This window comes from Megalops cyprinoides, chromosome 4, assembly GCF_013368585.1.
Source record: "Megalops cyprinoides isolate fMegCyp1 chromosome 4, fMegCyp1.pri, whole genome shotgun sequence".
NCBI lineage: Eukaryota > Metazoa > Chordata > Actinopteri > Elopiformes > Megalopidae > Megalops > Megalops cyprinoides.
In genome coordinates this window covers 7,886,248-7,899,362 of record NC_050586.1, presented here as the reverse complement: position 1 = coordinate 7,899,362, position 13,115 = coordinate 7,886,248, and the positions used below count along the sequence as shown (strand labels likewise).

At 46.8% G+C, this 13,115-nt stretch overlaps 1 long non-coding RNA gene across 1 annotated transcript; it reads left to right on the top strand.

Moving 5' to 3' along the window:
- Positions 1-11,911: 11,911 nt before the first annotated feature.
- On the top strand, positions 11,912-12,902 carry LOC118777158. Its single transcript, XR_005004939.1, has 3 exons — positions 11,912-11,931; positions 12,206-12,263; positions 12,773-12,902. It is a non-coding gene; the product is annotated as an uncharacterized LOC118777158 (long non-coding RNA).
- The last annotated feature ends 213 nt before the right edge of the window (positions 12,903-13,115 follow it).

Genomic DNA, 13,115 nt, shown 5'->3' with positions numbered 1-13,115 from the left:
TGTGTCTGTATAAACTGGCCTTTTAAAGGCCATTTATTTTGGCTGATGCCTGGTTTGTCCAATCGGACTCTTTCTGTGAGTTTCCTCTCCTGAGACCTGAATCAGTCATTCCATTGGACTTGGAGAGATAATTTCAAGCTCCCTGCTGATGCTGTCCTTTTTTTAAATACGTGTAGAGGGCTGAAATGGTGAATGGTCATTTTTTTTCCTCAGAGGAATGCCTCAGGTGCGCTGCAAGCAGGGAAGGGGTGTAAGCGGTGCGCCGTGGAGGCTGTGGCGTCTCTCTGCCTCCTGCCCTCTTTGCCTGGCTCGGCGCTGGAAACAGCAATGCGTATTACAGCTGTCTGCCTCCTACGACTGCTCCCGCCGGTTGCTAGGCAGCGGGCTCCTCCGTGGCCCGAGCTCGGCGCTTCACAGGCTGCGGCAGCCACTCAGTCGGTCCTCCTCAGCCTATCAGGAGCCGGCAGGAGATAGCAGAGCCCGCACACTGGAGCGGCTAGATATCTCTCTCTCTCTCTGACTCTCTTGCTCTCTCTCTCTCTCAATGAAGCTCTCTGGAAAGAGAGAGGAAGGCGGAAAAAGAAAGCCAGGATCTCTCCCGTCCGGCAGCCGAGGCATGGGCCAGGACGCGGTGGCTCGGAGGGGGGGGGAGAAGCCATCAGGTGGGTGCCATCGATTTCGGGTTGTGGTGACAGGACACCCGCCGGGGTGTTTACCTTGCCGAAAAGGTGCTCTTCTTTTACCCTTGTTCTCTCCACCCCCCCCTCCCTCCTCGCCCCGGGTCTCCTCCCTGCCGCTAGCCGGTGTGACCGCGTGACAGCTCAGGTTTTTAGCTCCAGCTGGCGGGCCGGGCGAGCAGTCTGTCGAGGGGGCTGGTGGGGGGGTGGGTGGGTGTCTGGGGGAGGGCGCTGTCCCCTGGCTGCTTGCAGGTGCACCTGGCAGAGGTGAGCTGCAGCCCCAGACACACAGCTCCTGTTCGCTCTCTCTACATGTGCACGGGACAGGGCTGCTGCCAGAGACAGCTCGGCTTATCTCTTTTAGAGGGGAAAGTAGTACCCCCCCCCTTCGGCCCGTATCAGGCGGCTCGATTTCAGCGCAGGCTGGCTCCGGGATTAGGCTCACAAAAGCTGAGGAGCACCAAGTCCGCACTCTGTTACCGAAGTCAAGGTCACGGCTCGGTCCTCGATCCTCCTCCTGGCTCCCCTCTGCCACCCCCCCCCCCCCCCCCCACAGGTCTTCTGTCCTGAGGATCAGCGATTCGCAGCCGCGCTCTAATTACTGCGCCCCGCGTTCAGGCGACAGCGGGAGCACCAAGATCCAGCAGTAGTGCCTGGCCTGGCTCGCTGACCGGAGGGGGGGGCAGGCGAGGGGAGCATCAGAGGGAGAGGAACAGAGAGGAGCTGGGGGGGATGCAGGAATGCTACGTAATATTTAACTTCCACTTTAGTCAAAGTGAAGTCAGACAGAGTAAGAGATGTTAGCGATTCACTTACAAGGGGAGAAATGATCTGTGTAACATCAGTGGGAAAACAAGGTCACTGATCAAAAGACAAGGTCATGATTGATTGTATAAATAAGGCTGTGACTAGCCTTCAGTGAGTGATGTGAGTGTGACCAGAACTGTGGAAGGGTCTTTTTAGTGATAGATAAGCAGTCCCATGTTATTGCCACGGGGGTCTTCATTGCTGTGATTGCTTAAGTTTCAGTTTCAGTTTTTGGTCTTTCACTCTTCTTTTGTATGTCTGAAATATGTCAGGGACAACAGTGTTGTGATTATTAATATTTAAAAAGTGTGTCTCTGCGATTGTTTATAATTTCCATTTGACTGGAGCAATGCCTCCCTTACGACCAAAGTATTTTTTCTAACAGTCATGGCAATGAATCTGAGGTCTGGATGACTGACGATCGATCTTTGTATTATGGTCATAAGCTCTTCTTGACTGTGACCACAGCTCATTAACTCAGTGACTTTTGTATTAAAAGGACACAAAAATTTTCTTAAAAAAAAAAAACGAAAACATTTTCGTGGTCATCTCACATTCTGTGTTGGTGTTGATCCAGTCAGTTGCTGTTTTAAGCGTGCAGTATTTTGTACTGGACTACTGGAGGTGAGGACTTTGGAAGCTCATATGTTTGGGGTGTCAGCTCCCGAATTCTTTTCACTTACACCCCTTGAGTTGGTTGGGTCTCAGTCTGAGTTCTTCTCTGCCAGGCCAATGTTCTGTTGAATAATGCAGTAATTAATGCTTCATCAAGTTTTAATCATTTTGCAAAAATGGAAAAGCACCCCATTGTGAACAATTCTAGATGGTAATTTAGCAGATTCCATTCCTTTTGTAGCTTATATTTAGCTGTCTACCATCAATGGGAACTGTACTAAACTGGTTCATTTTCCATTTCAGTGAATAAATAACAACATTGTAGCTTGCATGTCCTGCTCTGAATCCTTATTATCAGAGTGCCCCCCCCACATATGAATAATATTGTAATATATTTAGAAATATGTTGTACAACCCAAGAATATACTCCAAGTAAAATATACCAAAACAGCAATAATTTAAGTATTTTCAATATATTGCTTCAGCTAAAATATATTTTAGCTCAGGCTTCTCTAAAATATATTCTCAGTATATTATTTTTTGGAATGGGTGTGCTTTAAATCGCTCAGTTTTCTTTCCTGGATGTGTTGGAGCATGTGAAATGCAACCTGCTGATAACTTGGGTGGGAAAACAACACCATTCTCTGTGTTGTCCTGGTCACTGCGAATACAACGGCTGGACACAGCAGGACTCACACAAGCAGCAGAATTGCAGAAGAAGGAGCACAGCGCCCCTGACTCACCTGCTCTCCCCCTCTCACAGGTACCATTTGAGGAGCGTGAGGGACAGCTACTCTGACTTTCCGCATCGATTTCGGGGAGGTGGGAACGTGTCTGCGTGGCACCGCGTGGGGGCGAAAGGACAGAAGGTGAGGCCCCCCCCCCCCCCCCCCCCATCCTCTCCCCACCCCGAACGCTGCACCCTCCTTTCTGCCTCCGTGTCTCGGGAGTCTTTCCTCTGCAGGGGGGGCTGACTGGCAGCCGCGAGCTGGCAGCGTCCCGCCACTCTCTCACCTTCCCAGACAGCCAGACTGAGAGCGCGCAGCAACAAAAGCAGGCGAGGCCGGGCTGGGCCCTTATGTAAGCGAGCGCGGCGGCTGCCAGGCCCCGCCTGGGCTGCACGGCAACAGCACGCAGCACCACGGTGGCGCAGGGGAGCGCAGGGAGGGTGGGGGTGCCCTGTGCCCGAGTCCTCTGTGCTCTATCTTACTCCGCTCTATGGCCAGCACAACCTGAATCACGCACACGCATACACACACACACACATGCATACACACACACGTGCATGCACACACACACACACACACACACACACACACACACACACACACACAGACATCACATGCACCACAGACACACACACACGCACAGACACACACACACACACGTATACACACTCACGTGCATGCACACACACACTCACACACACAGACATCACATGCACCACACACACACACACATACACGCACACATGCACACACGCACACACACACACACACACACATGCATACACACACACAAACACACACACACGCGCACACACACACACACACACGTGCATGCACACACACACACGCGCACACACAGACATCACATGCACCACACACACACACACACACATACATGCACACACGCATGCACACACATACATACACATACACACACACACACACACCCTGACCTATGTGAACTGCAGATGTAAGTAAGTACATGGATTAGTAAGTAAGGTTTGTTTCATGTACAGTAGTAATAAATGTATGAATGACTATGTTATAAAGTAATAAGTGTGACGCAGTGGTCAGGGCTGTTATCATTTAGTAAGGGACTTATCGTGCATTGCCTCAGCACATAACCCGTTGGATAAATAGAGAGTTTGTAAGTGTATGTAAATAATTAACTCTGTCCTGCTGCTGTCATTTGAGAGTGTGAAGGAGAGCCTTCACCTGTCCCAAGTACCATTGTTTTATTGATGTGTCATACATACCGCTTGTTTGAGGATCCTTAATTGTCTAGCCATTAACCACGTTAACAATAGTGAGATCTGTATTTCACCACAGGTTAGCTGTTGCCTGTGACTGTAATTGTCTGTGTCTAACCAGCAATTAGTTAATGAGCCTCACCTGTAATCAACAGGCCTGTTAAATACAGGTTTGTAGCTGGAGAGGAGTGACTTCGTTTTCAGCAGTTTATTTGCTCAGGCTGGTGCTTGACTTGACGTGTTTTTTTCTTAAATAAATTATTTGCTTTTGTACAAAATTCTCCTTCTTGCACTTTATGTGTGGTGCATCGGCCGGCGCCTTCACAGAGAAGGCTAGATTACTTATCCGGAATTGCTTCACTGTGTATCCAGCTGTATAAACGGATGATACACAGTCTACGTAAGTCTCTCTGGATAAGAATGTCTGCTAAGCAAATAATGTAAAAAAAGAAAAAAAGTGATTGTGTGCAGCCAGGAGCACCCGGATGGATTAAAACAGGCACCGTCAGTTCCACGTCAGGGATTTGATGCGAGTGAGTGGGTCGGAGGGGCTGCGTGACGAATGGACAGGTTAATGAGCTGTAGGGCTTCTGCCCCAGCCTGAGTCCACAGGTGTGCTTAGGTCTGGGGGAGGCTGCAGCTGCAGGGTGCTGGTAGCAGGTTGGTAAGACAACCAGACAATGCTTTTTAAGAAATCAGACGGTCGAAGTCAAGTCTCCGAGCGCCAGAGTCATGGGTTTATAATATGAGCAGTGTTGAAACATTGATCAGTCTGGATTGAAATTGGATATATCTGATTGGAAACCAGCAATTATCGGGAATTCTCTCTAGTATGATTTACCTCAGAGCAACAATGCTCCAGTTAGATGGTAGTGTTGGACGGCAGTGTAGCATAGTGGTAAGGAGCAGGGCTTGTGACTGGAAGGTTGCCGGTTTGATTCCCTACTGGGACACTGCTGTTGTACCCTTGGGCAGGGTACTTAACCCAGAATTGCCTCAGTAAATATCCAGCTGTATAAAAGGATAAAATTGTTGCCTACTGCATATAAGTCGCTATGGGTACGAGCGTCTGCTAAATGTCAATAATGTAATGTAATATAAATCAGATATCTCAGTCTCTGAGTGTTCATGTCTTGCATTTGTAATATGAGCAACATAGAAACATCCATTGGTCTGAGCTGACATTTAATATATCTAAAAGGAAACTGGTAATTATTGTTTATTCTCTCTAGTATGGTTTACCTCGGAGTTAGATGGTGCCAGCTGTTTTTCTGCCAATACAGAAGTTTCACCCACAGGGGAATGTCTCCTGCTCACCTGTGCAGAGACCACTCGCCACTCTCAACGCCCCTCCACCCCTCTCTAACGTGGCCCTCCATCCCCACCGAGCTCATGTCAGACCGCCGGAGCGGCCGTCTGGATGAATCTGCTCCCTCTATGAACTGTTGTGTAGCAGCAGCAGAGAAAGCTGCCTCAGCAGATGTGGTGGCAGATCAGTTGCTGTATTGCAGAGAGGGGAATATGTCTCACGTTCCTCCTCTCCCCTCCCAGAGGTCAGGCCACAGAGAGCCGTGGCACGGCGGGTGGTGGGGGGGGGGGTGTGACGGAGACACTAGCGCTGTGGGAAGACGGGGGCCGAGGCAGGCGGGCACAGCAACGAGTCAGACGAACACAAAGAGCTTGCAGCGGGATGACAGTGCAGACTGCATCTTTTGTCGTGGGGCTGATGCCTAAAAAGCCTGAGTGGTGCCAGTTTGGCACAGATGCGCGCTTCTAATTTTGACACTCAAGTATTTTCCAGGAAACCCATCTCTCAATACAAGGGTATTTTAGGATGATTCCTGCATAGATGTTTTAGGTCGTTTGGCATCTAAGAAGGGGTTTGTGCTGTAGACCAAGGATGGGCTGCTTCAGAGCTGGATTTGTGCTGGTCTTATGGGCTACTTATTAAATATTTAAACATATGGCCTCCATTAGCCAATCCTAGTCAGGCGTAGACTGTGAACCCGAAAAGACCCACTTTCCGTAGGCTAAAATTACCAGGGGTGATCAGAGTCTCACAGAAATCCGTAACCTCAAAGGATCTCAGAACTTTAGTAGCCAGCTAAAACACAAATTGAATTAGGAATCCAGCCAAACGCTGAGGCTGCCAATACTTTTTAGCCTTCCAAAAAGCTGGCGAAGAATTTGAGGTTTGTATCACAGAGAAACCATTTATTTCAAACCTAACTTCTGTTATTCTGTCTGTTCCTTCCAAAGCATGAGCTATACAGAAATACTTTTGTGATTTTGATAAAAAAAAAAGAGAAAAGGCTCAGGAGACCTTAAGTGATTTAATCCATTCTGAAGAGTACAGGAGAAGATAGAATCCTCTCTCTCTCTCTCTCTGTCTCTGTCTCTCTCTCTCTGTCTCTCTCTCCTTCTCTCTCTCTCTCTCTCTCCGTCTCTCTCTCTATCTCTCTCTCACCTGCCCTCCTCTCCTCTTTCATCCTGTCCCTTTAGGAAAGGCAGGCGTTGGAGTGATGTCCCCGTGGGTGGCCGTCTGGGTGGCCAGCGGAGAGCGGATCTGAAATCGGGAACACCCCCTTCCCGATCCCCCCCTCAGGTGAGAGCCCTCTCCGTGCCTGGTGCGAAATGGAGCGTGAACCCGCACCATCTGCAGCGCCGCAGCGGGTAGCGGTCACCCTCGCTCTCGTCAAACTGAGCGTTCTGCCCAGCGATCCACGCTTAGCGCCCCCCGGGGCCCGGCTAGGGAGCCGGCCTACCCTGCCTAGTCTGGCCTAGAGGCGGGATGGTCAGGGGCTGCTCTGCCTGGAGGAACCAGATCTGTGTGTGATGCTGATGGCTCATAGTGTAAAACACATCACCATTAGGAAATTTGGTGGTACCATTGTTGTTGTCGTTGCTGCTGTATCTAGGGATGTTTTTTGATCTCTCCTCCCCAGTCTTTAAAACTCAAAGTGGTAGGTCTCAGGTCAAAAACAGAAGCAAGTGATGTTTTTCTGAAAGGAAGGAGAACACCTGTACACCAGTGGGTTTTGCCTCCGCGAACCTGCAATGGGTTATGTATTAAAGCAACGGTAAACACAAAGCCTGAGCTAACCAAATGTTCTTTTGAGGCTGTGGACAGAACAGTGAGGGCAAAGGGGGTGGGGTCGTCTATTTTGTCCTCACAGACAGACAGGAGAAAATAAAGAAAGCGACTTGTCTTTGTTTTAGACCAGTTGAACATTAACCTCTCTTGACAATGGCCCCGGCCTGCAGCAAAGCATGAGGGGTAGGAATGTCGCTAAGCGGACGGAGCGGGCTGTGGTCTGTGTGGGAGGAGGAGGCGGCTTCCTCGGGTAGCAGAACGAGCGGGTCGGAGGTGACGCCACCGCAGGTGAGCGGTTGGAAGTGGCGCTTGCGTAATCTGGCGCTCCGAGGCCATTCACGTGCAGCGGGGAGAGATGCCAGTGTTCGCCTCGTAACGGCCAATCAGCCGGCCAGAACAGAACACCTGAGTCAAAAGACTTCTCCATTTCTGTACGAGCCCTTATTGTAGCACTGCACCGGGGGGCCCGGGGGGGGGCTGTGTCATGCTGTTTGTTTGCTTACATTTTTCCCCATCCCCGCATTGTGTTCTCGTAATGCCACTGGGCTATTGCAGCATGGCTCTCCCTTTTATTGCATGTTTGTGTTGGAGTGAGTTATGTCTTTGTTTGGACCCAGAGTTTCGGCAATGGAAAATCAATGTAACAGTGATAGTAATTGTGTGTGGGATGAAACAGGCCAGTTATTCTTCTCACAGCTGGTCCCGGATGCAATCACTTGCAATCTGCTGGCTGTGAAAAACAAATTACTTTTTTTGTTGTTGTTAAATCTATCATTGGCACCACAAATGCTCCGGCAATGCGTTTTTGTAAAACGCAATAGGGAAGATGCGCTGGCTGCTTAAGGACGATTTGTGTGGTTGAATTCTTTGGGGAATTGGCTTGTCTGGTTGACCCTTTTCTCGTGCTGCGTTTTTCATTCATGCACACAGGCTGAAATTCATCTTCGCTCTGTGTAGCCCTCACCATGACCAGCCCATTGACAGAATTCAATCTATAAAGAGATTCTCTCTGCTCTCTGATATTTACTTGCACTCGTGTGCCTCTTATAGTCACCAAAGGGGGTTCAGCTTATTTGAAATCGGTGGTTAGTGGTGCTAAGGCCCAACTGAATGGGCCCCCACGGGTCCATGTGTATTGAGAAGGTAAGTATCAGAGGTATTAAGTCTAGGTATGCCATGCTTTTGCCTATCTTGGTGTTAAGTCCTGGTGTGGTATGGATTGGCTGAGCTCGGAATGGTTTGGTTCAGTTCGGTCCAGGTTAGACTAAAAAATGTTCATAATTTTTTTTTTAGCACAGTTCTTTGGATAATTTGAGCTTGAACTAAAATGAAAAAATAATGACGTATGTAAAATCTATTCAATAAATGTGTCATTCAAAGTGAAGGCCACTTAACCACCGCGTGGGAGTGTGGAGTTCCACCCCAAGTGAAATTCTCAAATCAGCTAATCCAGACTAGTGCCCTCCAGCCATGACCAGTAGGAGGCCAGCTTTGTCTCTGTGTACTGTGTGTGCTTAAAGGATTCATTTTAAGAGGCACACGGCTCGCATGCATGACTTGGAGTAAATTTAGTGCATCCTGCTGTTTACAAATGCTCTCCTGTCCCAATCTCTTTTAAAAAATACACTCATATATAACAAGTATCGCTGCTTAACAAATTATGAGATGCTTCTTTATGTAACAATGCTAATTTCGTGACAGCCCTTTGTTATGTGTAGGGTTTTAGGTTTGAAGATAAATGTAAATGTTTCATGTGAATATCTAGCTTACCAGAAAGTGTTTTGATCTCTCACTGACTGTTGTTTAGAATTATTTTAGAGGAATTTTCAATAGTATACCACCACCACAAGGCAATAACAAATGACATATTGTGGAATAATTTGAAGGGTATGTTTCCTTGTCCTCTTTGATGGGTATTTGTTTGGGATATTGTGAAACCAGTACTGTTTATGTCCCTAATCAATCAAACTACTGTATTTCCTCTGATGTTCTAGTAGAGTCTGCATATATCCTTTGGAGGACACAGCTGTTACCACAGAAACTGAAGCTTACCCTACATAGCAACAAGGTGCTGTAAATTTGGAGTCGTGTTCAGTGATGGGGGCGTGGGGGTATTTAACATTCTGTGGTTCTAATAAGGATCTGTTTGTGTTTTTCACATTATTCTAGCTATGTGCTGTGTCTGCCATGCCTGGGAGCAGAGTTTTTCAAATCTGAATTTGCCGAAGAGAGGGAGAGAGGGAGGGAGAGGGAGAGGGAGAGAGAGACCACTGAAAGTAGAATCATTTGCATTAATTCAAAATTGGGGGACTGGCAGAGAATGCTAATGGTTACACACACTGGAAGCACTGTATGCATGGATGCCTGCTTGTAGTACAAATGACATGCATTTATTTATATCTAATATGAATCTGCGATTGCCAGCTTAACTATGCCCTCTCTTTGGTATAATTCCCAACATGCTGAGGTTTATTTGTCTTTGATATTTCCAGGCATGAGACAAAAACCCTTTTTGAAGGAGAGAGGATAAAGTCAGATCCCTGCTTGTAAGTCCTGATTTGTTTTCTTTTATCAAATTTGTTTTCTCCAACAGCTCTCAAGGTTGCTTGTATATGCCAATGTGTGTGCGTGTGCCAGCATGCGCCTCTCTGCGTGACCTGAATATCGTTTTAAACGCTGCTTTCTCTAAATGTGTTTTTGTCAGAATACAGTGTAGTGCCAGTTTTTGGACAAAGATGCTTAATGTCATTGAACCGTTAATGGCGAAAGGAGGAGAATGGGGATGATCCACCGCGAAGGGGCAAAGCATGAGGTGACTCCTCTGGCCCATGTTATAAATATGGTACCAGTTTGTGGCACCAATAGCTAAGTTCTTCATGGTCATGTACTAATTCCTTTTTTGGGGGAGACAACCTATTTTCTTTGTTGAATGGTCACCTCACTTGATGACTGCATGTTCTCTCTGATCTCTTTCCATTGGTGAATGATATCCCCTCAGACAGTCTCATAATCTGTTTTAGTAGCTATGAGAAAGAAAAATGAAAGCAACAATGGATCCTGTGATTGAGCTCTTTTCCTAGTACACATATTTTTAGGCTGTGTGGTTTCTTCATGTAAAACTTAGAAGCAAATAATTGTCTATCGATGCCTGTAATTAGATGATGGAATAGCATGGGCACAGAACCATCTCTGAGCAATATTGATTTGCACATGATTTCATTAGAGGGTCAAGAATATTTAAGCCATGAATGTGCATATTCTTGCCATAACCAAAGGGCTTAAACAAACTGTCATCAGGATTGCTGGATTTTATCTTAAACCTGGAAAAAACCTGTGTATGCCTGTTTACCTGTGCAAACAGCAAAATGGCAGTTAATACCCTGATGGCAAGTCACTGCACTGCAGGTCAAAGAGTGTATTAAGAGTCCTGTTATAAATATTGCATTTATGTCCAGAAGTCGTGCAGGAATATTTCATGAATGACAATCTGGGTGCCTCACTCATGCAAGCGAATAACCAGGCCTCATCTACTGATGCAAGGTGCAGTTTGCATTTTCCATGTGGACGCTGTAAAGACATCAGAATAACACTAACAGGACGGGAAGGTAGCAATGCCCAAGTGAGATTAAATCCTTCCTTTCATTAGAAAGGCTTTGTTGCTGGGTTGACGATTGCAATCGGTCACTGACAGAACTGTTCAGTGAGACATTTTTTTTTGCGGTCACCCAGATGCAGTGAGAGGCCTGGTTTGATATCTGCCAGGGAAGAGGTTCTGTTCCTCCGAAATGCCAGCCCTTTAATAAATTCCCTGAATACCAAACTTCTAACTCTCCCAAGGCTTGTGGCGATGTGCGCGCTATTTTTAAAGCTGTAGACAGCAGTGGAACAAAAACAGAATTGTGACTTGGTATGGATTCTCTGTTTGAAATGATCCCTCTACAAGACATTATAGCTTTGTGAGCAAATGTTTGTGAGATTCAAAATAATATTCCCCATGAAACCTACATGGCAGGGTTCCCTGTTGCTGAAAATACATTAGCCACTGCTTTCTGCAATTGCATCATTAAGAGTTCCACAGTTGAACCTTGTTGGGGCAATTAAATCTCAAATATCAAATGTCTGATATTATCAGATTCAGATTGTTGTTGGGAAGCTTAGATTTAATTATTATTATCAGTTATTTGTATACACAGGATTCTTACTCTCACACCTACATGTTTAAAAATTTAAAAAAATCTGAACCAGAATTATGCTGTGGATTTTCTCAGAAGGTATTCTGTAGAGTCATGTTTATTTCCCATGTCCAGCTGTTAATAATAATAATAATAATAAAAAATAATAATAATAGCAATAAAACAGTGGATGCAAAGCTGTCAAATCATCCTGACTCACAATATAAAATGCTTTATTGGTGCAGGAGGGGTGATGAGGGGGGGGGAGGAGGGGGGAGGGTCATTGCTGCTAAAAGTGGTGCTTCCATGTGACCACTTGTTTACTTCGACCGCTGCTTCAATTGTCATGCCTCAGACATCATGGCAACGTTGTCTAAGCGTAACCTATGAATCTCAAATATGAATATAACCCCCCCCCCAAAAAAAATAGAAAAAAAAAAACTAAAGCATGTTTGTTTCAGGTTCCCGACAAACCCCGGTATCCGTTTGAAAATGAGATGTGCTGGTATGTCCTGGAGGGATGCTCTCTCCACTTGACTGAACGCCCTCATCGGAGGAAGAAGTTCCGCAGGGACTCCATGATAATCGGTGAGCCATCTCAAAAACCAATGAGAATGCTTAATCTCTGCCCTTCAGCACCCGGAATAATGTTTCCGATGCTGTTGTTGTTGTTTTCTAGAGTTCATAAACATGAGCACGGTTTTCCCCTCTCTCCTTGTTTAATGTCTCGGCATAATTACATGAGTGGGAGGTAATCCAACAGCTCATTAAGGGCTCAATGACATCTCTGACCACTGTTTACACTGCTGTTTAAACTTGCTCTCACAGGCCTTGTTTTTTTTTTTTTTTTTTTTCTCAAAAGAGCAATGCTGTCTTGCCTCATTAAAATATGAAATGTTGGACGGGAGCTTCAGTGCCATGTATGTATGCTTATTATTTGAGGCTGTATTCTTTGTTGTTATTCGAGACGCATATTTTAAGTCGTAAAATATGACAGCATGTGAACTGTAAGACCTAGTATGATAGTTCTACTGGGATGAGTAGGACTCAGTCACTTTGTATTAGCAGTGAAAAGAATGTAAAATTAATACAGCCTGTGTTTTCTGTGAACTAACGTTAAAAAAAAAATACTCTTGAGCGCTCCAGATATTTGACAGAGGTATTTTTAAAGCATTTTACCCTGACTGGCTCATTGTATTTTAACCATTCATTCATTCATTCAAGGTTTATTTGTTGTAGGGTATTTTAGGAATCAAGACTGTCACAAAGCATTGTAAATTGAGCATTTTCCAGAGGGAATGAAAAAAAGGAATCAAATGTTACATACTGTTGCCCCGATTTCGGATCATTGGTGGAGTTTGTTTTTGAGATTGTTTCCCAGTTCATTTTCCCAGCTCCTCTGCTGATGTACGTCTCCCCCCCCCCACAGATACTAAGGGGACCCTTACTGCAGAACACTTCCCCAACGTCAGACAGGATATGGACGAGGACCTGCGTGAGCCCCGCTGCGGGCGGCCCGAGAGGATGGCCCGCCCCTCCCCCGACCACGCCCGCTCCCCCACTGCACCCGTCGCCACCACCGCCGTCGCCACCGCCGCCCCCCGCCCCCTCAGACACGCCCACTCCAACAACTCGGACAGCAGCCCCGCCCCCGCGGCGCCCCCGCTGGACTGCCCCAAGACCCCCTCCGGGTCACCCGCGTCGGAGCCCCCAGGGAAGTGGGCCCACCTGACTGAGCTGGAGCTGAAGGGTCTGAAGGCCCTGGTGGAAAA